Genomic DNA, 26087 nt, shown 5'->3' with positions numbered 1-26087 from the left:
AAAGTAAGCAGGAGGACATGGATAACAGCACTAGGAGGAAAAATCTACGAATTAAAGGGGTGCCCTCATCCATCTCTGACTAAGTTGTAAACTACTATGTGGGGGACTTTTTCCAAGCACTTTTGCCTCATCTGGATACAGCCTTGCTCCTCCTGGATCGCACTCACAGATTGCAGAGTCGTAGGGGTCCACCATCAATTTCTCCTCCTGATGTAATCACCAGGGTCCACTTCTTTACCACCAAGCAAGAAATCTTGGCTATGGGGCACATGCAGGATGAACTGACATTCCAGGCTTCCGCACTGCAAATTTATCAAGACCTGGCAACGGTAACAATTCAGAAGTGAAGAGCTCTCCGGCCCCTGTCCCTATTCTTGCAGGACCAAAACATCAAGTATAGGTGGTTATTCTCTACTACCCTAAAATATACATTCAAGGGCACTACCCGTACTATTGACAGACTGGAGGAGGCTGAGGGAATTTTGGGGATCGCCCTGCCAGGGGTGGGGGGGTGAGGGAAACTCTCCGACACTCAGATCACTGGCGAGATTGATGGACCGAAGACCGAAGATGAAAAGCATCTCCTGGGCGAGGATGGCTGAAAGTCATAAACGTGGAAAATCCTCCCTGCACTCGTGAACCCAGGGCACAACTGCACAAGACAACCCGTATTTGGGTAGGGAATGAGCGGTAAGCATGCTGGAAGCTCCGGCAGACATTGGCTAACTATGGGCTCCATGCGGCTCACGTCTGGCCTCGAGTGGAAACTCACCTGGAGGCTGAAGGGGCGGGATACCCTGCAGTTTTCAGTTCTTTTTTGAAGTTCTCATTTTTGTTTCGTTGGCTTAGTTGAAACTATGGTTGCCACATGGATTTATGCAGATACTAACCTCTATTGGCGGATGACACTCTCCTGGCCCCTCTACAGTAGATGCCTTCCCTAAGTTGCCCCCTTGGCCCATCAACATTTGGAGTTTGTTTCACTTAAAGCCAAGGGGCTGAACTCTCCAGTAAAAGGCATATCAGTTCTGCGACACCTGAAGGATTTGGACGGCACAGTTATCTTCTTACAATAAACCCACCTTCCTTCCGATTTCACTCGTCTACAGAACAAAGAATTCCCCAAACAATGTCTGTCTTGTGTCTTTAAAACTGGGGGGATGGCCATCTTACTAGTGAAAGGTACAACGTTTACGGAACTGGACATTATATGAGACCCTGGAGGGCGATAGGTTTGTGTGAAAGGTATGTTTAGGCAATTGTATTCCTTACTTTCGATTTATGCCCTTAACGTGGGACAGGAACAATTTTTCAGAGACTTGGAGGCTACAGTCCTCCCCTTACTGGAGGGTCAGATTCTCATTGGGGTGACTTTAACAGGGTTCCTGACCCCGTGATGGCCAAAACGCATGACCCCACTCAGAGAGACTAAAAGATTGCATTAAGCATTCTCAATTTTTTCAGATCTCTGGGGGTGGTGGACATGTGGAGGGTATTACACCCGGGGGAACAGGAGTACTCTTATTCATATTCACTGCTCCTCTTTTTGCATAGACCTAATCTTGGCGTCTCCCCTTCTTATGTCAAACATCGAAAGGTATCTATTGGCCCCAAGGTGCTGTCTGACGACGGCCCAACTCAATTAAGAGTTAGGTTTGGTGACCCGGCCCCATCCTCTAGGCCACAGTTGCGGTTATATTAGCCAATATTAAATGGTATGGCCCTTAGGGACACGGTGGCCATAGCCATACAGAATTATTTTAGAGAAAACCTGGTGGAACTTACCTCAACTGCTACCATTTGGGATGCTATGAAGGCAGTGATCAGGGGAGACCCGATTGCTCACACCTCGGTTTACTGTAAGTGGAAATAAATTAGCCTGTACCCAATTGGAACAAGACATTTCTGAAATTGAAGGGAAATATAAAAAGGGTTAGTCTCCCAAACTCCATAAAGCCGTTCAAATTGCTTGAAATAAATTAAAGGCCCTTTACGCCAAGGCGACTGCACACTCTCTTTTAGTAACTAAGCAGGGATACTACGCCAAAAGTAATAAGGCCAACCAATTTTTTGCGAGGAAACTGGCCAAGTCAAAAGGACGGAACATGATCATAGACCTAAGAGACCAGCAAGGGGTGGTACAGAATGGGGAACATGCTAAATTACAATTGGCTAGATCACACTTAATCGACTCCATGACAGCACCTCCCCGCTTCTTAGAGGAACAAAAGCAGATTATTGAAGAAGCTTCTGTACCACACCTTTCCACAGAAGATAGAGCAGTGCTAGAAGCCCCAATCCAGACAGAAAAACTAGAGTCCCAGGCACTGACAGGTTTTCAACTAAATATTATAAGTTGGTCTGTGCCCAATTGGTGACCTCACACACGGCCCTCTAATTCCTTTCGAGAAAAGGGAACTACAACCCCCTCTATGCAGTCTTCAACTACTATCTGGCTATTAAAACCTGACGAAGACCCAAGGGAGTGCGCCTCCTACAGACCTTTCTCGCTACTGATCATTGATGCAAACATCTGTTCAAAAGTATTAGCTAATCACCTTGCTACAATTCTCCTGACTGTGATAGATTTGGAAATTGACAAGGGGGGTCCTGGGAGTCTCTCCGCCAGACATTAGTCCTGGTTAAGAGAGACTTACCCAGAGTCTTTAGCTCACTATCTTTCACAGAGAAGAAATATCCCAAACATATCAGTCTTAGTCCTGCCCTGGGCAGTCCAGCACCGAAATGCTAGGCAATTCTCCTCTGAACAAGAGTACCAACAGCATCCCCAGACACGTGTTTTGGTCTGGTTGGACCTCATCAGTAGGGAGGAGCTGGCCCTCTCTAAGAATAGTGAGCAAGGGGTCCACGTCTGGATTCCCCATGTAACTTAGGGTGAGACCCAAAGTTACTTAAATATGCCAATTGACAAGGGGGGTCCTGGGAGTCTCTCTGCCAGACATTAGTCCTGGTTACGAGAGACTTACCTGCACCCGCAACCGGATTTGCCATATGTGGTTGAAACTGATGCCTCTAACATAGCAATGGGAGCAGTATTGTCACAACGGAACCCTGAAACCAGACAATTACACCCTGTGGCATTCTGGTCAGGTAAGTTTTCACCCCCCCGAATTGAACTATGCAATTACTGACAAAAAACTGCTAGCAATCAAGGCAGCATTTAAGGCATGGAGACATTATCTTCTCAGAGCCAGACATACAGTCACTGTCATCACGGATCACTGCAACCTACAATACATAAAGTTTGCTAAAGCGCAATCTTTGCACCAACTTCGTTGGGCCCTCTTTTTTGCAGAATTCGACTTCGTCATTACCTATAGACTAGGAGTTCGTAATGGGGAAGCTGATGCCCTCTCCCGCATGATCGTGGAAAAGGAAGCTTTCACTACAACAGACCCTGAAGAACGGATTCACAATATGATGGTCGCAGCAACCTGTCTGGACAATCTACATTCCAACTTGTGATGCCAGATGAATCAATCTGCCCAACAGGAATGGCTTCAAAAAGGAGACCAATACACCATAAAAGACGATCTGCCCTACTTCCAAGGGCGACTGTACATTCCGGATAAGAAACTACAAAACCAGATTATCACCAACTATCATGATGCCTTGGTGGAAGGACATCCAGGAATAGCAAAGACTCAGGCTAAGGTAAAGAAACACTATTGGTGGCCCACTTGGAGGAAGGACATTATCCATTTCATTGAGACCTGTGGTGTCTGCGCTCAACACAAATCACAAATGCAAAACCCTGCCGGTTTACTACATCCATTGATGGTACCGCCAGCACCTTGGCACACTTTGTCCATGGATTTTATTACAGATCTCCCTTCCTGCAATGGTTACAACACCATCTTAGTTATTGTGGATTTGTTCTCCAAAATGGCACACTTCATTCCTTTGAAAGGGCTCCCCACTGCTTCTGTTCTCGTGACAGTGTTTCTAGAACAGATTGTGCGACTGCATGGGTTCCCATCGGTATTGATATCGGATCATGGAACCCAATTTGTTTCGGCATTCTGCAGAAGGTGTTGTAAAATTGACAAAATCGACCTTCGGTTATCCACAAGTCACCATCCCCAAACCCATGGTCAGACTGAACGAACCAACCAGACCCTAGAGCAGTATTTAAAATGCATGTTACAACAATCTGAAGATTCCTGGAAAGACATCCTCTGGTTGGCTGAGTACGCATATAACAATTCCATTCATACCAGTACAGGGCAAAGTCTGTTTTATACTGTACATGGAAGACATCCACTGACATCTGGTTTTGATCCACTTGACACATTAGAAATGCCAGCAATAGCAAACATGCACAAAACCATCACCCAGGTCTTTAAAGAAGCAAACGAGCATCTGACCAGAGCCAAGGAGAGACAGAAAAAGTTTGCAGATCTACATCGAAGAGAAGCTCCCAGTTACCAAATCGGAAACAAAGTCTGGTTGGCATCAAAGAACATTGCTCTAAAAGGACCAAGAGCTTTCCTCCAAAGATATTTGGGGCCCTACACAATTAAGGACATAATCAATCCTGCCGCCATGAAATTGGAGTTGCCATCCAACATGCGGATTCATCCGGTGTTTCACGTTTCACTTCTAAAACCAATGGAACCGGGTACATGTATCAGCATTCCCCCAGATCCAGAAATAATTGAAGGGGAGCCGGAGTACCAAGTCAAAGCTATCCTAGACTCTAAGGTAGTCCGATCCATATTATACTACCTCATAGACTGGAAGGGATACGGGCCCCAAGACCGAACCTGGGAACCCAGCGAGCATGTCCATGCTCCCCAATTGGTTAAGCAGTTCCATCACAACAACCCTACCAAACCAGAACCAAGAGGAGGGCCACCCTTGAGAGGGGCCTTGACGGGGGAGTACTGTCATGGCCACTTGCCCAGGATCACAAGAACTACATCAGCAAGTGGAGGGAGCAAGGGGCACCATGGTTCACACACATCCCTTTGGGACGTTTATACATTGGGGGCCCAGTTGGACTCAGTCCTGGCTCCTCTGGCACCAGGCTCATGGGGAAACATAAATAAGACTCTTTTTATTATGGGCAGGAGTGCTTGGAACCTCATGGACAGGAATGCTTTAAGAACTTTCCAGCTTTCAAGAGCTTTCCATTAGTGTGCAATTAGCCCCGGGCGTGGCTTTCCATCTTCAGCTGCACGTGCCTCTTCAAGGATGGCAGGGTGTGGCAAGCTGAACTGAGCTAGTGGGCGTGGCCTTAAGAGCTTAGCTATAAAAGCCAGCTCAACCCTAAGGCGCGTGCATGCAGAGTAATGCTCACCGCCGCCTAGATAGCTCTTACCTTGGGAATCCAGTCTCCAGTCCATACGCTTACCTCCTGGAATCGGCTTCCATCTGTATTCTTCGCCGCTAAGCCTGGCATCCATTCTTCAGCTTCCGGATCGCAGGTCTTCAGTTCTGGGCACGACATCTTCTTCATCCCCGGCACGCAGACTCTAGCTCCTGGCACCGCAGCACGACATCTTCTTCTCCCACGAAGGAGGACCCTGTAAAAAGACAAAAGGCAAGGTTAGATATACAAACCTGCAGTTTAAGGCCGCACTTGCAAAACACTTTGCGCTTGTCCTAAAACGCTCACTTACCTGCAGCTGGACCACCGGGGGATCCTCCGCTCTTCATCTGGAGCTACCTCGGACCGCAATCACACCTATCTGGGGAAAAAAGATAGACATTGTTACATACTGAACAACAGGCTGAGAACAAGACAATACCAATGCTTCAAGACAAACCGAAAACCGAAAGACGCTTACCAGAAAGGCGTGGCATCGTCGCAGCTGGACTGGACACCACGTATAAAGGACCAGTGAAGGAACTAGGTCCTCATTCTACAGGCGTCCCTGCCAGAAGTAGCACGATGGAGAGTCACCCTTAATAATCTACAGGAGTGGTAACACTTCGGTGGGCGTGGCCAACGGACATGGCATGAAGAGGTGAGCTCTCGGTGCTCCTGAGGCCGTCAGCCGTATCCTGCAATATCCTGCTAGAAAAACGACTGCTCATGTGAAGTAAAAGGTGTTTTCGGGTGTCGGAACATAACGTTTCTCATGTCCGGTGGTCCAAGTGTGAAATCGGCTGCCAGTTTCAGAGAAATAAGGTGGTAAAAGTTGGAGAGACAACATTTGGGAAGTTTCCAAAATGGCCGCCGGGCGCTGCTGAGCGCGAACCCAGCAACGCTACAAATCCTGGTACCTGTGGAAGAGTGGCTGCGCAGAGACGGTCGCTGCTTCAGAGGGAGAGGACTGCCCCCCCCCTACGCGGACCAACATATTGCCGGAGAGGGGGGACTGGCTATGTGTGGGGACCCGCGCCGGAATTCCTGCCCCCCCTGGCCTCCCGAGCGGACGCAGGCACTCCGTACATCGTTGAGCGCCCGCCGGCCTGTTGCTTACCTGCTGCTCTGCCGGCCTGCGGTGTGCACCGGGAGGAGGAACCCACGAGATCCGGTAAGGAGAGGCGGGGGTGGGCCCTGAAAACTGTCCGCCTGCCTGGAACGCGCTGTGGGGGAGGAGTTCCCGTGATCCCCCGCCTGGGGTAGAGCAGCACCCCGAGAGACTGCAGTGCGAGTGCTCCGCGACCCAGGAGCTGAACTGAGATCCGTTTGCTTTCCCAGCGCAGGCTCTGAAATACTGACACATAAATGCAGCCCGCATGAGACACGGGCCCCCGGCAACAGTTTCTCCCAACCCATAGCGATTTGAGAAGCGCAGCCTAACGAACCTCCACCGCTCGAGTTCTTGCCCCTGCGTGAATGGAGGCAGTGAGCGCTGGGTGAACAGGGCGAAGTGTGGTGGCCTACCAAATTAGAATAACTGCTGCCTATCACCTATTGATCAAGGGCCCAAGAAAACACTATTCCAACAACCGCGCTGTGGAGGGAATGTTGAGCATGTGAGAGGGCGCAGCAACGATCACAATTCGCCTCCTGTTACAAAAGGTGGCGGACCGGAGATCTCCCTGCCCCAGTTGAACCACAACGGAGAATTGAGGGAACCGGCAGACCCGTAACACAACAGTGGGGCGAAGAACGCACCCCCACACCCTGAAGGGAGCAGAAATTGAGCACCAAACCCTGACAAAGGCAAGACCCTCCCGCAATTCATAAAACGTGTTACCAACATAAAACAATTCCTACTCATAATTACTGACCTGGACTACAGTAAAGAGAACAATGACCTCCTGCCAGTAGATAAGAAAATCACAGTGTTCCAAACAGTGAAGATGAGGGCATGCCATAACACTAATAGATTTTAGGAACAACCTGTAAACCATAACTCGTGAACAGCATCTCCCAACCGCAGAACGTACTTTTCTTCATAATACAAGGCCTGCTTCGCAATATGGGGAAGGACAAGACTAGAAAAACCTCCACCCAAAGCAGGATAGAACAGTATGCAACCACTCCGCTGCTAGATCACCAGAGAGGTCAGCATCGACCCAACCTGACATCATGGAGGAGGACTTCTCCCTCAGGGATGTGATGGGCGCCATTGCCAGCTCCAGGACATCAATGGAAAAGAAAATGGACGCCATTGGAGCTGAGGTATCCCTGTTGAGACATGACTTGCAGAAGCTGACCGCACGCACTGGAGAGGCGGAAGCACGCATATCGGTGACCGAAGACAATCTACAAGGGGTCAACCGCCAGATAACTGGAATGCTACAACGAATGTAATCCCTATAGGGAAGAGTAGACGAAAGTGAAGGTCGATCAAGGCGCAATAACGTCCGCATGCTAGGCCTTCCGGAAAAAGCAGAAGGAGAATGCATGGAACTGTTCCTTGAAAGATGGCTATTGGACATATATGATACTGAATCCTTCTTCAAATTCTTTTCTATCGAAAGAGCCCACCGCATCCCAATGGGCAGAGTCACCCCTGGTGCGCCACCGCGTTCGGTCATAGCAAGACTTCTGAACCATAGAGACAGGGATGCCATACTACAAATGGCAAGAACGAAAGGGTCCATCACCTATAACGGCTCGAAAATCTCCTTCTTCCCTGACTTCACTAGAGAAGTCCAAAAAGCGCGCCAATCCTTTGACCCACTTAAAAAACGCCTCCAATTGCTTGGAATCAAATATGGTCTGATTTTCCCTGCTCAACTCAAGAAATATTACAAGGGCACAACAGTACACTTTACGGCTCCCAGAGAAGCATGGAATTGGGCAGAAAGGCACATTGAAGGCGATTGGAACGGAACGAAGAAGGTTGGAAACGACCGTAATAGACCACATCCCGAAAGACCACCGGACAACAGTCCACCACAGCGGCAGGAAGACGCCCCACAACAGGAAAACGCATGACGGAAACGGCAACAGAAAAGGCAAGTGAAACCACGAAACACAAAAGAGAAATGAAACCAGCTAAAAACGAGATTCACATGGCAGAAAGTAAGTAATGGCTGGCGACTGGAACCGACCCGCCCCCCTTTAGCAAGAAACGAACGTACAACGATAGGCAGAGTTCTAGACTGCCTAGATATACCGTCTAAGTAAAGTTTGAACTGTTAAGGGGCGACAGATGCTTCGGATGGGGATGACGTATGGGGAGGGGGGAGTTTGGCACAAGTTTACAAGTTGGAAATACTCAATGAAGCACCACATATTACATAAAACAGTGATTAATTGACTAGCAATTACTGTTCCCTGCTGCGAGTCACACGCGTCCAACACCCCCACTATAGGAGGCTCCATTGCCAGCTGGAACCATACACATGAACGCAACTCTACAAGACAATAAGAACAAAACTTTAAAGCTACTCACCTGGAACGTAAATGGCCTAGGAAACAGCCTGAAAAGGAGGCTAGTAAGACAGTTCCTGAACAGGCACAGCCCGGATATAGTCTTCCTAACGGAAACCCATCTGGCGGGTACATCCAACGCACTATTTAAGCGCTCGAACTATCGCACAACCATACAAGCTAGTTTTACAGAGGAGTATTGATATTAATCCACAAAAGGCTACCGTTCACCCTCACCAAAACAATACAGGACACTGGGGGCAGATTCACATATGCCACGGGCACGCTCTGGAACAAAACGATATCCCTCATGGCGATCTATGCTCCACCGGCTCTCCAATCCAGACTTATGGACGATGTAACGCCCTTGCTAACCAGCGACACCTCGGATATTTTGGTCCTAAGAGGAGATTTCAAATACGTCATGAACAATGTACAAGACCGTACGCATCTACGTAACAGAGACCCTAACCGTCGAACCAACCTGGCTACATTTGCGGAAGCGTTTTGGTATTAAGGATGGTGGCGCGACCTGCACCCGGAAGAAAAGGGGTACTCCTTCCACTCTGGAGTACACGCATCGCTATCACGCTTGGATTATTTCTCCATGCCTGCGACATTAATACACACAGTAACGCAAGCCGAATACCTTCCACAGGGCATCTCAGATCACTCCCCTCTACTCATATCACTCACGACGTGCAAACCAGCTCCTCCACCGGGGTGGAGATTGAATAACTACTACCTAGGTTCCCCTGAGCTGATTGAACGCATACAAAAGGTCACTACAGAGTACTTTGAGACCAATGAAGGATCAGTAGAAAGTCCCTCTATACTCTGTGAAGCATACAAACCATTGCTACGAGGAGAAATCATCTCCTGGACGACGGCCCAAAAGAAAATACATTCGGAATCACTGAGAGAGGCAGAAACAAACGTAAAACAAGCAGAAGAAACACATTTTTATCAACGACTGTCCAGATACTAACAGAGCACTGATGCTAGCCCAAAAGAAACTGCAAAACATTGCATTGGACAATGCCAAGCAGGCACATAGTGCTATGAGGGCCAGAATATATGATACTGGGGACAAAGCGGGGAAGGTCCTAGCCTGGCTTGAATGGAGAGATGAAGGGCACAGCCATGTAAGAACAATTGTGTCCCAAAACTTGGAACCCTGCCTCACGGACCAGGACATAGCTGAGGAATTCGCAAAGTTTTACAAGGCGCTATACAAGGGACCTACAACTCCCCCTGGTACCTCTATACTAGACGGTATCACCCTCCCGATTCTCAATGAGACCCAGATTGCTGGTCTAGAAGGAGACATCACGGAAGAGGAAATTGCAATGGCCATGATGCAGCTCCAGTCTGGGAAGACCCTTGGACCGAACGGCTTCCCTATAGAAACCTGGAAGAAGATAGGCTGTAACAACCTAGCTCCCCACCTACTCAACATGTTCCAACAGGCCCGGACAACGGGACGCCTCCCGGCGGACCTGAGGAAAGCTACAATAATTGTTATACCCAAAGTGAATAAGCCCCCGGAGCAATGCAGTTCATGAAGGCCCATCTCCATCATTAACGGTGAAACCAAGATTCTGGCCAAACTCCTAGCGATATGCCTACAGCAAGTCATAACATCCCTAGTCCACCCGGACCAATGTGGCTTTATGCCAGGCAGATCCACGAGAATGAATATAAGAAGAATACACTTGGCCATTGAGTGGGCCCAGGCCCTCAACATCCCCCTAGGTGTACAATAGATTTTGAAAAGGCGTTTGACTCCATCCGGTGGGAGGCTCTCTGGGCTATCATGCGAAAAATGGGGTTTCAGGAACAGTTTCTCTCTTGGGTCCAACTGCTATATGAGTCGCCAATGGCTGAGGTCCGAGTGAACGGCTGGACTTCACGCTCCTTCGCATTGGGAAAAGGGACCCGACAAGACTGCCCACTATCAGCTCTACTCTTTGCGCTAGCCATGGAACCACTGGCCCAGTTGCTGAGAGAGGCACCTACATGGAGTGGCATCCCGGGGGGTTCAGAATGGGAAGACAGAGTCTCATTATATGCAGACGACCTATTGCTATACTTGAGGGATCCCAAGACGACGTGCCCGGTGGTGACAAAGTTTCTCCAGAAATATGGTGCTTTTAGCGGCCTGAAAGTAAATTGGTCCAAATCCACGCTATTTGCACTAAATGCTCTAGGTAGTGGGGTTCCCAAGCCTTGCCCATACAGAATAGCCCCTGATCACTTCCAATATCTAGGAATTAAGATCACGAGGAATCTAGATGATTACATACTGAACAATTTACAACCCATTACGGAGCGATTCACAGGGGATGTGCAGCACTGGATGACCCTGTCCTCGACCCTGCTAGGCCGAGCCACACTGTTCAAAATGCTGACACTCCCTCGCTACCTGTATGTGCTCCAAAGCGCCCCCCTGCACATACATGTGAAAGAATTCCGGAACATAGACAATATACTCAGAAAGCTCTTATGGGGGGGTGGACGCCCGAGAATTGCCCTACAAACACTACAAAAGTCAATATGGGAGGGTGGGATTGGCCTACCAAGGCTACAGACATACTACTGGGCCAGTCAGATGACAGTAGTAAACAATGCAATGCACGCAGATCCAACACTGCCACATGTACGGGCATCGCCCCCCCTGGAACTGTACAAGGAAATGCCCAGAGCGACCCCCCGAAACATAGCGGCACAGACGCCCCGTATTTGGGCAGAATCACATACCTTCATGGTATGGGGAGACAGAGTCACGCCAATCCATCCATTATGGAATAATGGAAACCTCTACGAGGTAGCCAAATTTCCGAGATGGCCAGTATGGACGGGGTGTGGTATAGAGAAGGTGGGCGACATTGTAACAAATGGCGCCATCAGATCCTGTGAAGAACTGGCTATATCCTTTAACCTCCCAGAGACAGAAAGGTACCATTACACACAGCTCCGACACGCACTCCAGCAGCATCTCCCTACACTAGCTGACATGCCAGATACCACGCCAATAGAACGCAACATAATAACAGACTGCATTCAAGCTAAAGTCACCACAGTAATGTATAACGTCATCACCTCCTTTGCTACAACGGAGCTGGTGCGGCTCAAGACAAAATGGGAAGCCGAAGTTGGGGAGATATTACCGGAAGACTGGGTTCAGATATTAATGTTCCCCCGGGAGGTGGCCATATCGACCAGACTGCGATTGGTCCAGCTAAAAATACTACATAGAATCTATTACCCGAGGGTAGCCTTGTACCGCTGGGGTAAGATAGCGGAACCCAACTGCCTACGCTGCCATAGAGAAGAAGGAACTTTCTTTCACACGGTGTGGGAATGCCCAAACATCCACGATCATTGGCGGCAATGCTGTGACATCCTTACTAGAGTGCTACACAAGACGGTCCCCAGTGACCTGAAATTGCTACTCCTTGGAGCGGACAGTGAAATAGACTTGTCAAGGTACGAAAAGCTCTGCTTCATGACAACAACTGCAATTGCTAAAAGGAATATAGCACAAATATGGGGTGCTGCAGAGACGCCGCAAATTAGCCAGTGGATCACTGTTACAGATTTGCATTGCCATAGAAAGGAGAGTGTACAAAGCCAGAGGATGTCCCGAAAAGGCGGACAAGATATGGCACCGATGGGAAGACGAGGTGTGAACTCTGCAACCAGACTTGATATGACATTCCTGAACGTAGAATGTGCATGGCAGTAGGGGATCCTTCACACTAGCACAACAACTTTAATGTGACTTTGTATGATTTGCTTGTTTGAGTATTCCATTGTACGGTATTATTGTTTTAGTTTGTTTTGTGTCTTGTCCCGGTGAGGACCAAAGTTTGTATGTTACAAAACCAATAAAATATAATAATTAAAAAAAATAATAATCTACAGGAGCAGGGTTCTAATTCATCGCAGCAGCCCTTAGCCTACTTGCAGCAGGAGGAAGCAGATCGGGGGTGCCCGTTTCCTGGGAGGGCTGCAACCATGCCCCAACATCACCGCAGAGACCAGGTGAGCATAACAGGGTGGCACTGAACCACAATGAAATCATTTCCCCTTCAATCACTCTGCCCGATCTGATGGGATGAGAAGGCAATAAAATACCTGGGGGTTCATATCACGGCTTCCCCCAAGGACGTATTTGCAGTGAATTTCCCCCCACTCTTTAGAGAGCCAAAAGCGGACTTAGATAGTTGGGCAACACAGGAGATTTCTACGATGGGTCAGATAACTGCCGTTAAGATGAACTTGCTCCCTGGCTTCCTTTATTTCTGTTCGTCCCTCCCGATAGCAATCCCGCAAAAGTCACTTGATCGCCTTCAACGGAAGGTGTTGCATTTCATCTGGTGGGGTAGGAAGACTAGGATCCCCAGGAGAGTGATGTTGGGGGAATCCGGCTTGGGGTTCCAGATCTGCGTAGATACTATACAGCAGCACATATATTGCACTTGCTAGCCTGGGCGGTACCTACGTCCCCGCCCAAATGGGTTGAAATTAAACAATCTAAATTGCCAATGCCCCTTAGCTTTTTGACATTGTCCCTCACTCAGCACAGAAGCATTGGCAAACCTTGCTCATCTCCTCAAAGACAACCCTACGATCCTGGGACTGGGCATTGTGACTTAAAAAGATCCCCAGAGGGATAGGCCCATACTCCCAGTCTTTAATAATCCGGCCTTCCACCCTTGCATGCAGTCAGGGGCTTTTCGTTACTGGAAATGAGGCAGCCTGCTTACGCTATCTCAACTATTTGAAGGGGGTCCCCCATGCACATTCGAAAACTGTAAAGCAACTTTCCATCTGTTGGAATCATATAGGTTCTCCTATACGCAACTACGTCAATGGATTTCGCACCCACTAACCAGACAAAATGCCACACGCAGCCCGAGCCCTATAGAGCTTACTGTTCAAGAGGGTCTACAACCTAGAAGCATCTCCAGAATATACAAACTTGTAAGGAATAATATGCTGACCATCCGCCCGTCTTATATGGCTCGCTGGGAAGAGGACCTGGGTAGACCACTGGAGGACCAATTTTGGCTGGACATTTGGACTAGGAACTACTCGTCCTTCAGATGTGTGACCAATAATGAATGTGCCTTAAAACTATTTTTCCACTGGTACTACTCCCCAGTACAATTACACCATGTTCAGGCATCAATGGCACGAACATGCTGGCGAAACTGTGGGGTACAAGTGACGTACTTCCATATGTGGAGGGACTGCCTGCTTATCAATTTCTTTTGTAAAGAAAGCATTACTGTGGTTAAGGCCATCACAAGCATTGAACTTCCAATGTTCCCCGAGGCTCTCCTTGTGGGTGCCCCAATAGCGGAAGCCTATCCTAAATCTGGGGGTATGACTAATTTACTAGCTCCATTTTAGCTGGCAGCTCGGATTATGATAGCTCGCAGTTCGAGGACCCTGGAAGAGCCAGTTTCATCTCTTTGATGGATCAAGATTTGGGACATTCTGGTGGCGGAGAAAGTGACTGCAGCTAAGGATGGGGTATTGCACCAGTTTATGAACATTTGGGCCCCCCATTTGGAGTATGACCAAGACTTTCCAGCCCTAACTTTTAAACTTAAAATAGATAAACTGTACCTGCAGGGCCACTGAATGTCGCAGTGTCCAGTTTATGGTGTAGCGGGTCGTTGGGGTGTTCTTGGGTGGGTTTGATATGCTTACATTTCTGCCTGTAATGTTTCTCAATTGTGCAAGTGGCTCTGTATGATTTCTCATGTGCTCAACCAAATAAAAAACAGTTGGAAAAAAATACAACAATAATATTATAAGGAGTAATTGAGTGAGTGCAGAAGACAACTGAACTAAAGATAATGATTAAACAGTGATAAATGATGCAAGTAACCACAGTGGCTGCAAAGTAGTCAATCATGAGGATGTGGAGATAACCCAAACCCCAACAAAGGTCATGTGACTTGCAAGAAAGTGGAATATGGTAGTAAAGGAACGCCCATCAAAATGAACAAGGGTCTTTGTTCAACAGCAGATGATCACTGACAGCAAAGCAACAAAAGTGGCAAAATCTGATGTGCCCTACCAAAAGAGTGACGCTGGGATGGTATGATTTTCATATTGGAGGTGGCAGGGGGGGAATGAATAGGATGTCATGAGGAAGGGGGTTCTTAATATAGTATTTTATGTTATTAAGCATTTTGTGATTACAAAAAGAAATAAGGTGCTCTGCAGTGTTCAGGTCCCATACCACTGCCAGGGGCAACATCCTTATAGTGTTACGGAAAGGGGCGAGACATCAGAGTACTTGGTCACATTGTTAACTTTTAGTTAGCATTTTAGGACTCTGGAAGTAAGGATTGCAAATACTGTGCTACCCCTGTTGGTAGCGCCGACTCCTGAAGGCATCACATCGCTAGAAGGATAGTACAGGTCAGAGTAGAGAGATCATGGTAAAAGTGGTACATTTCTGGCGAGGTTGTGCAGTAGGTTCAGGGGTATTTATTAAACAAAGGCAATTTTATTTTCTTGCGAAAGATTGGGTAGGATGGTTCATTTTGGATACAGGGCGGTAGGCTTTTCACAGGGAGATGATGGTGAAGCAGGATCCACCTGCTCTCTTTCTGCTGAATCTAGGGGTGGTGTGTATGGTGGAAGATGAGGACCGTAAACTGCGAGTGTGAGGCTTTTTTGTGATACGATGCGTGAAGTGAGGGGGGCAGTGGTGTCGAGAAATTTGTGATGGATAGGATTTTGAGCTCTATGCGTGTTCCGATATGTAGCCAGTGTGCTTCACGTCTCGCAACCGAGATGTGATCTGATTGTTTCAGGCCCCAAACCGCTCTGACAGAGTTATTCTGGATTAGTTGGAGTTGGTTTGGGTTTTTTTGTGAGGTTCCTGTGAGGATGGCATTGCAGTAGTCTAATTTACTGCCAATGATAGCCCTAGCTAGGGTGAAGCCGTTGCTGGTGGTCAGGAATTTTCTGGAGAGATTGAGTAGTTTGGTGAATATGCAGCGGATGAGGCTGATATGTTTCTGCATATTGGGCTATGCATCAAAATAGACGCCTAGTGGTTTGACGTGGGGTGATACTGGGGTGATGTTACCATTGATGTAGAAAGAGGAGAAGGCAGGTCAAGGTTTTTGAGGCGATGTGGTGAGCCGACAATGAGGAGCTCAGTTTTATCATCAGCCAGGCCTGGATGATGCTATGTTGGCCGAGTCTGAATCGTTGACGGTGAGTTTAATGAGAGCTTGTGGATCAGTTGTCTAAGGAATGTTTAGGCTATTTAGGTGGTCCAAAAGTGGTTTTGTGTACATATTGTACAATATGGGTTAAAGGCAAGATCCTTGTGGGACACCATAGGAGACTGGGATGGGGTCAGCTTCTTCGGCCCCAGTGAAGACCCTGGAGGATTGTCTAGATAGGAAGGATTTGATCCAATTGGTTCTGTGGAAAGATTGAAAGTGGTGGTGAGGTGGTGGCAAAGGATTGTGTGGTCGACAAGGTCAAAGACTGGTGAGAGGTCCAGTAGGAGGAGGATAGCGAGATCCCCTGCATCTCGAATGAGGTCAAGCAGGATCTTGAGGGCAAGCAGGGCTGATTCAGTGCTTGTCTGGGTCTAAAGCCCGATTGGCGAGAGCCTAGGAGGTTGTGGGTTTCAGGGTGTGTTTGCAGTTGTGAGTAGGCAGTGCGGTCAAGGATTTTCAGAATTTAGGGCACTGTGGTGATTGGGCAGTAGTTGGTGGGGAGGGTAGGGTCTAGGGAGGGTTTTTTCAGGAGCGGTGTGGCCCAGGCTTCTTTGATAGAGTTGGGAACTGTGTGGGAGTTGAAGGAGACATTGATAAAATTGGAGATAATGGGTGCGAGCGAGTCAACGCATAACTTGATTAGGAGGGCTGGGTAGGTGCCACCAGTGCAGTTTGTGGCTGTTAGGTGCTGTTTGGTGTTGATTGTGTCCGTTGGGGAGAAAGGGGTAAAGTGGAAGGGGGCTTTTGGGATCAGGGGTGGTTTGAACCACGGGGTTGAGTTCAGGGGGGTGAAGAGATTATTTGAGAATGGTTTTGTCTCTAGGTTTGTTGATTGTGTTGGCTAAGGCTGATTGTATTAGGGTGCACTATGCTCTGCCTTTAGGGAAACTCATTTGGGGGTGCTGGGGTTTCAAGCTCCTTAAGGATTTTAAAGAGCTCTCTTTTGTTGGAGCTTGCTTCAGAAATCCTGGCATTGTAAATGCTGGCTTTTGTGGTAAGGATGGCTATTATGTATGTGTGGGCAATGGTGTTGAAGGTTGCCTTGTTGATGGGTGTGTTTTCTTTTCACCAGATATGTTCCTGGGAGCGTTTGCGTTTGCTTAAGGATATTCGTTTTTTTGTGAACCAGTTGTGGTGGTTCCTTTTTTTGCAAGTAGTGGTTGTGAGTGGGGCATGTTGGTTGAGTGTACTGAGTGCAGCGTTGTAGGTGGCAAGGACGGCTTCGGGGGTCAGTGGTGTCTGATCGTGCCTCGAGGGCTGCACTGATGGTGGGATCTCCAATGGGAGATCATCCTATACCTCGAATGTTTCAATTTATATGCTTGAAATTATTTTGGTTTACTAGTTTCCCTGCATCTGCAATTCTTTGTTAGTACCATCATGGCATTTATTCAGTTTTCATGAAAGCATCGGCCTAAAATAAAGGTACAGAACACTGTTTCACTTCTTTTAGCAGAAGAATCAGGCCATGACAAGAGTACCTTAACTACTTCTGCATCTTAAAGCTTGGGGTCTCATGAAAACAGATTTGGCCCTGTAGGCTCTCCACCTCTCATTAGTGCACACAGTTTAATAAGTAGGTCACTATGGATTGTTTGGACGACTATGTTGATTGTTTTCAATAGATCTGTTCTATTTTTTTTACCTCAGTAACAAGCAATCTGCAATATTGGATTTGAAACTCTACTTTTGGGATAGTTTCCATATTACTATAATAGGATTAAGAACTCCTCATCTCACTGGCCTACCTGTGTAGAACATCCTGGCAGGTTTTCAGCAGTCTTCTGAAGCCAAAGTTGGAGAGCTGCCTCAACACCAGTTATGGGGGATTGGGTGCCGCAGAACAGCGGTGTGGGACACCGCACACCAAACACACAGGAGGAGTCGTGCTCTCCCCCCCCTGCAGGCATCACTACGTACCGGCTTCTCTTGTGCTTGCTCTGGCCCCAACAACAACGCAGAGGGACCACCCACGGTAGAAGGTCTGAACTGCTGCCCATGCAGCAGCTGGGCTAGATCACAATACGGCAACCGCATGCAGTGGTTCCCCCACAGCCAGAGCGCACACATCGACTCTCAACCTCCAAACACTGCCTTCAATAATAAGAGCGCTCTCTCAGATAGAAGACACTGGGTGGGTCCTAGATGGTGAGGCCACGTGGCGTGAGCAACAATGGGCTGTTTTAGCAGAACCACTATGCCACCAATCTACCTCCTACGCTTGAGCACTGGTTGAGAGCCGTGACTCTTGCTCCCACCCAAACAACATCATTGCAAGACATTTGAAGTGACAAGTGCGGACAGATGCCGCAATGCTGCTGGAGACAACCGCATTAAGAAATCACATGAGACAGCTCCCTTGCTACTAGAGCGCCCGCCCAGAAGTTAAAGCAACAAACACTGCACTTGATAATTAAGCCCCAGATGTGCCCTGGACTGCGCAGCAAACCACGTGAGCAACACTGGGCTTTTCTATGAGCGGTCTACCGAGTAACTAACACACTATTCATACCGGAGCATTGGTAAGGGGCGGAGAGCCTAGTCTTGGTCTGTGCCTGGATGCACTGACAGAGATAGGCCTAGATTGAAGCACGCTTCTAAACACTGGCAGCCAAGTTGAGCCCCACAGGTGTGGGACCTGTAGCTGGTACATGATTTGGACACGACCGGGACAGTCTCGACTGGGCACTCCATCAATGCTATCCGTATATACAACTAGTTTTGGTCAGTATTGCAAGCTATGTCTCCAACTAAGAACAAGCACAAGGGCACCATCATGGACTCTTTTGCAGGCCTTGGAAATCATGGCCCATTTGACATTAATGTACAACTTAGAAGATGGTTGGAGGCCTATGTCCAGGTTGTAGAAGTGTCTCCTGGGCGGTACCAGCATTAAGCTCACCAAATTGTAGATACGCTGGGAGGCTGACTTGGGGCTAGAAATCACTGACAGGCAGTGAACACTGCCGCTGGGCTCTGTCAAAAATGTATTTTGAATGCTATTTAGGCTCATACAGGTGAACGTGCTCCACCGCACGTACATGACCCCTTCCAGAGTGTCCACAATTAAAAAAGATGCACCCTCTAATTGTCCCCAGTGTGGTCAGGATAATGCTCACCTAATTCATATGTTCTGGTAGTGCGGGCGATAGGGTTTCTGGTCCCGAATCAAACAGACCTGTGAAAGAGCGGGGATCAAAAGATTCCAATGGAACCTGCTTAAATGCATACTAGGAACATACCCCAGAAAGGGTAAGCATAAACACACCTGTACATGTATGGATCTAGCTTGTATACTGGCCAAGAGATGTTTAACAATGACTTGGAAATCACATAGCTCAGAGAATGTAAGCGCTGGTGTGAAGCTGAGACCACTATATGGGGAGGGACAATAGAAACACGGGGGATGTTGCACTCAATTTCGAAGCATGGAAAACACTTATCAACTCTGTTTTTTACCCCTCGAATGACAGGCCACTGTGAACTCTTTCTATAAATATTGTTGGACTCACACTTGCTATCTTATTTGCACTCGGATTGTATATACTGAACCGGACCCTACTGCTGAAAGACTAACAGTGCACCACTTACTTAGCCCAAACGAGAAGTCATGACACTGAGCAAAGACTGGCGCACATAACTTTTAGCTGACAAAGTATTGGGTATTTTGTTGTTTGTATTATTTATTTTAATGTATTGGTTGGAACACATGAAAAGGACCAATGTATACTGTATTTACAAACTCACCAATGAACAAACATAAAAAATAGGGGTGCGGGTGCAGGGATTCTTTTTTTACCTGTGGGTGTACACGCTATGGGAGAGCAGATTCAAGCCTTTTAGAGTCAATAGGGTAGACTTCTGGAACAATCAATTTCTGACCACATCATCTTTTGCCCAATGGACACTGATCACAACCCGGATGGACATAAGCCCTAGCGACCCCAGCCCCTCCCACTTTGGCGCAGCACTTTAGTAAGTTACAGTGAAGATTCAGACTTGGCTCAGCCAGCCAACCAATGTACTAATGAAGGTGAAGCACCTAGTGCTTTCATATTCAGGCATTTCTTTCATTGAACCAAATCATGCATACCTACGACAACCCCTAGCACTTAATAATGTGTAGTAATGAGTGGAGTCTGCCCCCTCTCCTCATCTGCCACTTCACAGATTTATGCTGCACATAGTGCACAATATATCTATTTTAGAGGGAGAGACAGGGTTTGAAAGTGGCAAAGTGAGAAAGTGAAGAGGCAACTCTCTGCAGGGTCAGGTTTGTGCGAGAAGACCAGTTTGTTTAACTTTGTTTGGACTTCCATGCCTTTTTGTGCACACCTCAGGACGTGCAATGCTGTGCTGTCTCTTGTTACAGGTGTCTTGTTTGCGCTCCTCGTCAAACTGCTCACTATTCTACTTTCTACCTTATTCTATTCGGCTCCCCATGTGTCCCAAACAAATTATGCATGTGTGTTCCACTGTATACTCGCACGACTGGTTTTGCACCTCAGTGTTCCACAATAATTTTGTCAACTGGGGTTTTGCTGCCTGATCTACCACTGCGATTTCACCACTGGTGCCCAATGCAATTAGTGCCCTAATGTGGTTTTGCTTCCCGATATCCAATTTACTGGCTGCTAGATTTTTTTTTAATACTTTATTTTTGAAATTTTCAAACAAACTATTACATCACAACTACATCCATATTGGGTGTAACAACGGTGCGGCAACCATCTCCTCCCAGCCCCCCAGTCACCCTGCCTGCCTACTGGATACAGCAGGATACTATGTCCACTTCAGCAAGTTTTGGTGTGTATGCCAGCCCCAATGTTTGGGCGGATTAAGAGTCAATGAGCTCTGTGTCTGGGCCTCCCGACGATGGCGATGAGGGTTCTTCCGCCTCGTTGAGCAAGAATGTGACTAATGGACCCCATATGTCTGGGGGGTGTGCATGTTGCAGGAATGTTTTTATAAAGTCCGACTCCACATCTTGGCAATATAGCACATCTTTGCGCCAGTTCGCTACTGTCGGGACTGTTCCGCGGCCCCACGACATGGCCACCCTACTGTGGGCAAGTGTCGACAGAAGTTCTGCTAGTTTTCTTATTGCTGGCGATAGACGCTTGGTCATCCCAAGCAGTGCCACGAGCGGGGTGGGTTGTAGGTCTTCTCCCACTATAGCTGAGGAGGTCTGTAAGAACTGTGTCCAGAATGGGGCACTCCCATGCGAGGTGGAAGAAATCGACTGTCGAGTTTCTGCATCTTTCACACATCGCCGACGATTCTGGGTGCTGTAGGTGTTTCTTGGCCGGGGTGAAGTAAGTCTGGTGTAGGAAATTGAAATGAATTTGCTTAAAGTGTGAGTTCAGCGCTATTTTTTGTGTTTACCGTAGAATATAGGACCATTCGTCGTCTGGGATAGGTCCATGAAGGGATCTCTCCCATCTTGTTTTCGCACGTGTGTCAACAGGTATTGCATCTGTGAGTAGGGTTTTACAAATGGATGCGACTAATCTGCCTTCACCTTGTGTCTGGATCACATCTCTCGACCGCCTGTTGGGGTGTAATAAAGATTCCCTCGCTGAAAAGGTCTCCCAGGGTTTTTATCTGGAGCTTCGCAACCCACTGATGGAAAACCTTTCTGGATGTTAGGGGGATTCCTGGTATGAATTTAACAGGGAGAAGTGGACAGTATCTGATTTGGGTGCTTTATTTCTTAGCCATTTTTCTCCAGATCCCATAAGTTGCAAGGACTACGTTAAGTGTGTTATGGGGCACTGGCAAATGACTGATAATGACTGCTCTCAGTAGGTTGGGTGTCGCTAGAGTTCGTTCAATTTGAACGTGTGGTCTAACGAAGTGTGTGGAGTACCAGTGGCTAAGAAATTCCGCTTGGGCTGCCCAATAGTATCGTTCCATGTCTGGGAGGGCAAGGCCTCCGTTGGCCACTGGTAGAATTAATGTCGAGCTGGTTTACCCCCCCCCCAGAGCAGTTCGAGAACTAGACTTTTAATTCTCTTCAGGAAGGATTGCGGTAGAAGGATGGGTACGTTAGTAAATAAATATAGGAGTTTAGGCAGTATCACCATTTTTACAAGTGAGGCTCTCCCCAATAGGGTTACTGGGAGTGTCTTCCATCGGGACACCTTCTCCTGCAGTGATTTCATGACTGTTTCGTAGTTATCTCGGAATATGTCCTGGAAATTTAGGGACATCAGAATCCCCAGGTATCGTACATGTGTAGTCTCCCATGCAAAATGATAATCATCTGCGAATGGCTTAGTGCCTGAAGTTAGCGGAAAGGTAATTGATTTAGAGTGATTGATTTTCAGGCCAGATACTGCGCCGAACCTTATCACCTCACTCATGATCGGGTTTAGATTTTCTGCTTGGTCTTGGATAAACAGTATTACGTCATCTGCGTATAGGGATACTATTAGCTTGTGTGGGCCTATGGTAAGACCTCTATGAAGCTGCCGGGAGCGCAGATTCGACGCTAGGGGTTCTATTATTAAGGCAAAAATCAGCGCAGATAGTGGACAGCCTTGTCTGGTGCCACGTTGTAGGGTGATTGGGGAGGATTTTGTCGAACCCAAAACAACGGATGCTTGGGGGTTGGTGTATAACAAAGAGACAAGGTTAATAAAGCAGGCTCCTACGCCTAGCTGAGTAAGCACTGCCAACAAGAAGGGCCACTCGATGGAGTCAAAAGCCTTCTCGGCATCAAGTAGAACTGCGACGGCTTGGTGAGAAGGATCAAGTGCCTCTATGAGGCCAAACAGCCTTCTGATGACAAAGGTTGTGTTGCGTCTGGGCACAAAACCAGCCTGGTCTGCAAGCACGAGTGCCGGCATCAGGGGGAGCAGCCTATTAGTCAGTATTTTAGCGATTATCTTGTTTTCAATATTTAGTAAAGGGATGGCGCTGTACGATGCACATTCTTCGGGGGTCTTGCCTGTTTTGTGTAATATGATTATGTTGGCCTCACAAAGGGTCTGTGGCAGAGATCTAGTATGTACTGCTTCTTCGTATACCTCCGCTAGGATTGGGGCCAGAGTGCTTTGTAAAATTCCCAGGTTAGGCCATCGGGACCAGGTGCCTTGGTGTTCGGTAGGATCTTGATGGCTTCGGTCTCTTCTGTCGTGATTGGTTCATTAAGGGGTTCTCGTAGTTCCCTCTCCACCCAATAGAGTCTTCCAGGTACCTGCGTACGGCGTCTGAGTTGGAGTTATGTTTTGAGGTGTAAAGTTCTTGGTAGAAGTTTCTGTATTCTTCAACGATTTCTTCTTCTGCATGCACTATCGTGCCTAGCTTGGTGCGCACTCTTTCGACCGTCGTCGGTTTCCTGTCTGCCCTTATCAGTTTCGCAAGGAGGGCTCCTGGTTTTTGGCCTTCGCCGTATTGACAGATCTGCCCATTTCGGCCTAGGAATTTTAGTTTGCACTCTGCTGTAGCTCTAAAGGTCATGAGTTCCTCCCTAAGTGTCGCTTGGATGTGTGGATCACTTGTATCATAGTATTGTAGCTCAAGGTCTTTCAGATGTTCTTCACCAGTTGCGACTTCACGTCTGATCAACTTAAAGATGCCATTTTCTTTGGCCAGACAGACTCCCCTGACAAAGCACTTTAGTGTTTCCCAGAATGTGCCTATCGAAGCGACTGAGCCCTAGTTTATTTCAATGAACTTTGTAATCTCGTCTCGTAATTCAGATTCAAACACCAGGTCTCGCAGCGCACCCAGCTTAAATCTCCACTAGAGTAGTTGTGGTTTGAAGATGGAGGGTTTGCAGTCGAGGGTCACGTGGCGTGATCTGAGAAGGTTTTAGGGAGGATTTGGCAGGGTCCTCACAAGAAGGGGACTCTCGAAGAGACCAGCAGGTAGTCGATTCGGGAGCTCATATTGTGGACTGCTGAGTGAAATGTTCAGTCCCGCTTCTCCCAGTTATTGTGTCTCCATATATCCACGAGATCGTAGGCCTTGCAAATTTCCTGTATCTGGAGGCTGGCTTTGGGCGTTGGCAATGTTGTGCTTCATGATCTGTCTCTCAAGGGGTCTAAGGTAGTATTCAGATCACCTCCCCAGATGATTGTGGCAGAGCCTGACTCAGCAAGGTGTGCGAGGACCCAGTTGAAATTATTTGCTCCGTCTACATTCGGGCCATATGAGTTGACGAAGATAACCTCCTTGTCTGCCAGGATGCCTCGCACGAACAGCGACCTGCAATCGGTATCCCTTTTGGATTTTATCAGCCAAAAGTTGGCCCTTCGATTGATCAAAATGGCCACTCCCCTGCCGTATGACGAGCACGAGGAAGTACCTATGACAGCCCCAATTTCGGGCCCAATGGTGTTCTTTTCCTGGGAGGAGGTGCGTCTCTTGGATCATGGCCACATCGACCTCGTGTCGCTTTAGGTATTGTAGGATTTTCCTTGTTTTGGATGGAAGGTTGCCCCCTCTAATGTTCCATGTGGCGACTCTCAATTGCCTGAGTGGGGTTCATATCAAAGCTGGTTTTATGTAGTACGTCATGCAATGATGCGGGATCCCATGGGGAGTGACTGCGAGGCACTGCTGGTGAAATTCTGGATGTTGTCGAAGTGGTTTAGCAATGTATGGTTGCATGGCGGACTGGTTGGGGCCGAGTGCCCGGTGGCGCTTTCCCCCCCCTCTTCCCTAACAACTTTCCTTATATGGGCAACCCCCAACTCGCCCGTTTGGTTACCTCTTCTGGGTGAGGACCGCAGCTTGCGTGACCAACACCCGTTTCCCCACCCTTAAACAAATGATTGGTAATATAACTTTTGCTGTGCAAGGGGCGTTAGGAGCCTCCCAAGCTGCGGCGCTTTTAAGTCATATGATAGTTTCGGCTTAAAGTGCCGATCTTTCCAAAAGGTCTTTCCGCCTTTGACCGTAGTTGGTTATGTCGGGTTCATTCGGTTTCTTCCTCTCTGTGTCTGTGCTTGGTTGGGGTTCATTGTGGGACAACCAGCCTGGTCAAGGTATGCGTTTATTGGTTCGGGAGTCTGAAAGAACTGGACTCTCCCTACATGTTGTATCCGGAGCCGTGCTGGAAAGAGCATCGAATAGGCAATTTGGTTATCCCCAAGTCTTTGCCTGCTAGCCTGCTAGCAGTGAAGGATCTCCACTGTGCCTGAACCGCTGGGGAGAAATCCGGGGAGAAGTGCACTCTGTCTCCATCATGGTGTATTTCTCCCTTTTCCCTGGCAAGTCAGAGAATTGCGTCCCGATCTTTATAGGTAAGCAGTTTTGCAATTATTGGCCCGGGGGAGCACCCGGGATGGGTCTAGCTGATGGGATTCTGTGGGCTCTCGACAAAAATATGCTTGAAAGGGCCTCGCGGCCAAAGAGGGTGGTGCACAGCGCCTCTACATAATCTTCCATTTTCACTTGCGGCTGGTGTTCTCTCACTCCGACAATTCTGATGTTATTTCGCCTGGAGGGCCTTCTAAATCTTCATTTCAAGCGTTTGCTGCCTTCATTTGTGTCTCCAGTTGGGTCACTCTGGCCGTTAGGGTTGCTGCGCCTTCGTCGAGATTGGATACTCCGTGTTCAACCTCATTTAGGCGTTCAGTGTGGGTGTCCATGCGATGTTGCAGGAGGTCAACCTTGGAGGCAAGGCCATCCATCTTGTTGTTCAGACTCCCTATGCCTGCCTTTAATTCTAGTAGAAATTCCCTGATGCCTGCAGGGACCTCTCCCTCATCCATCTAGAGTGCACTGGCCCCTGGGGGTTTGGGCTCCTCTAGCATTCTGGGCGTCTTGGGGGCTGATCCGGTCTCAAAGTTTAATTTCCGCTGTGTTCTGTCAGTTTTGCCCATTTTTTTGTGTCAGTATAGGTAGAGTCTTCTGTATATGGAGGTTGTAGGCAATCAGTATGACCCCTGCTGTTATTTGGTGGGGTGGGTGGGCACCTCACCGTATGGTTGTATTTCTTTGTCATAGTGCAATGTTTCGGGGCTGTGCTAATGGCTGCAGTGGTATTCACATTGCGGGTTCAGTCT

Source organism: Ambystoma mexicanum, chromosome 12 (genome assembly GCF_040938575.1).
Source record: "Ambystoma mexicanum isolate Mex_15411 chromosome 12, UKY_AmexF1_1, whole genome shotgun sequence".
Classification (NCBI taxonomy): Eukaryota; Metazoa; Chordata; class Amphibia; order Caudata; family Ambystomatidae; genus Ambystoma; species Ambystoma mexicanum.
This window is presented reverse-complemented; position numbering follows the sequence as displayed.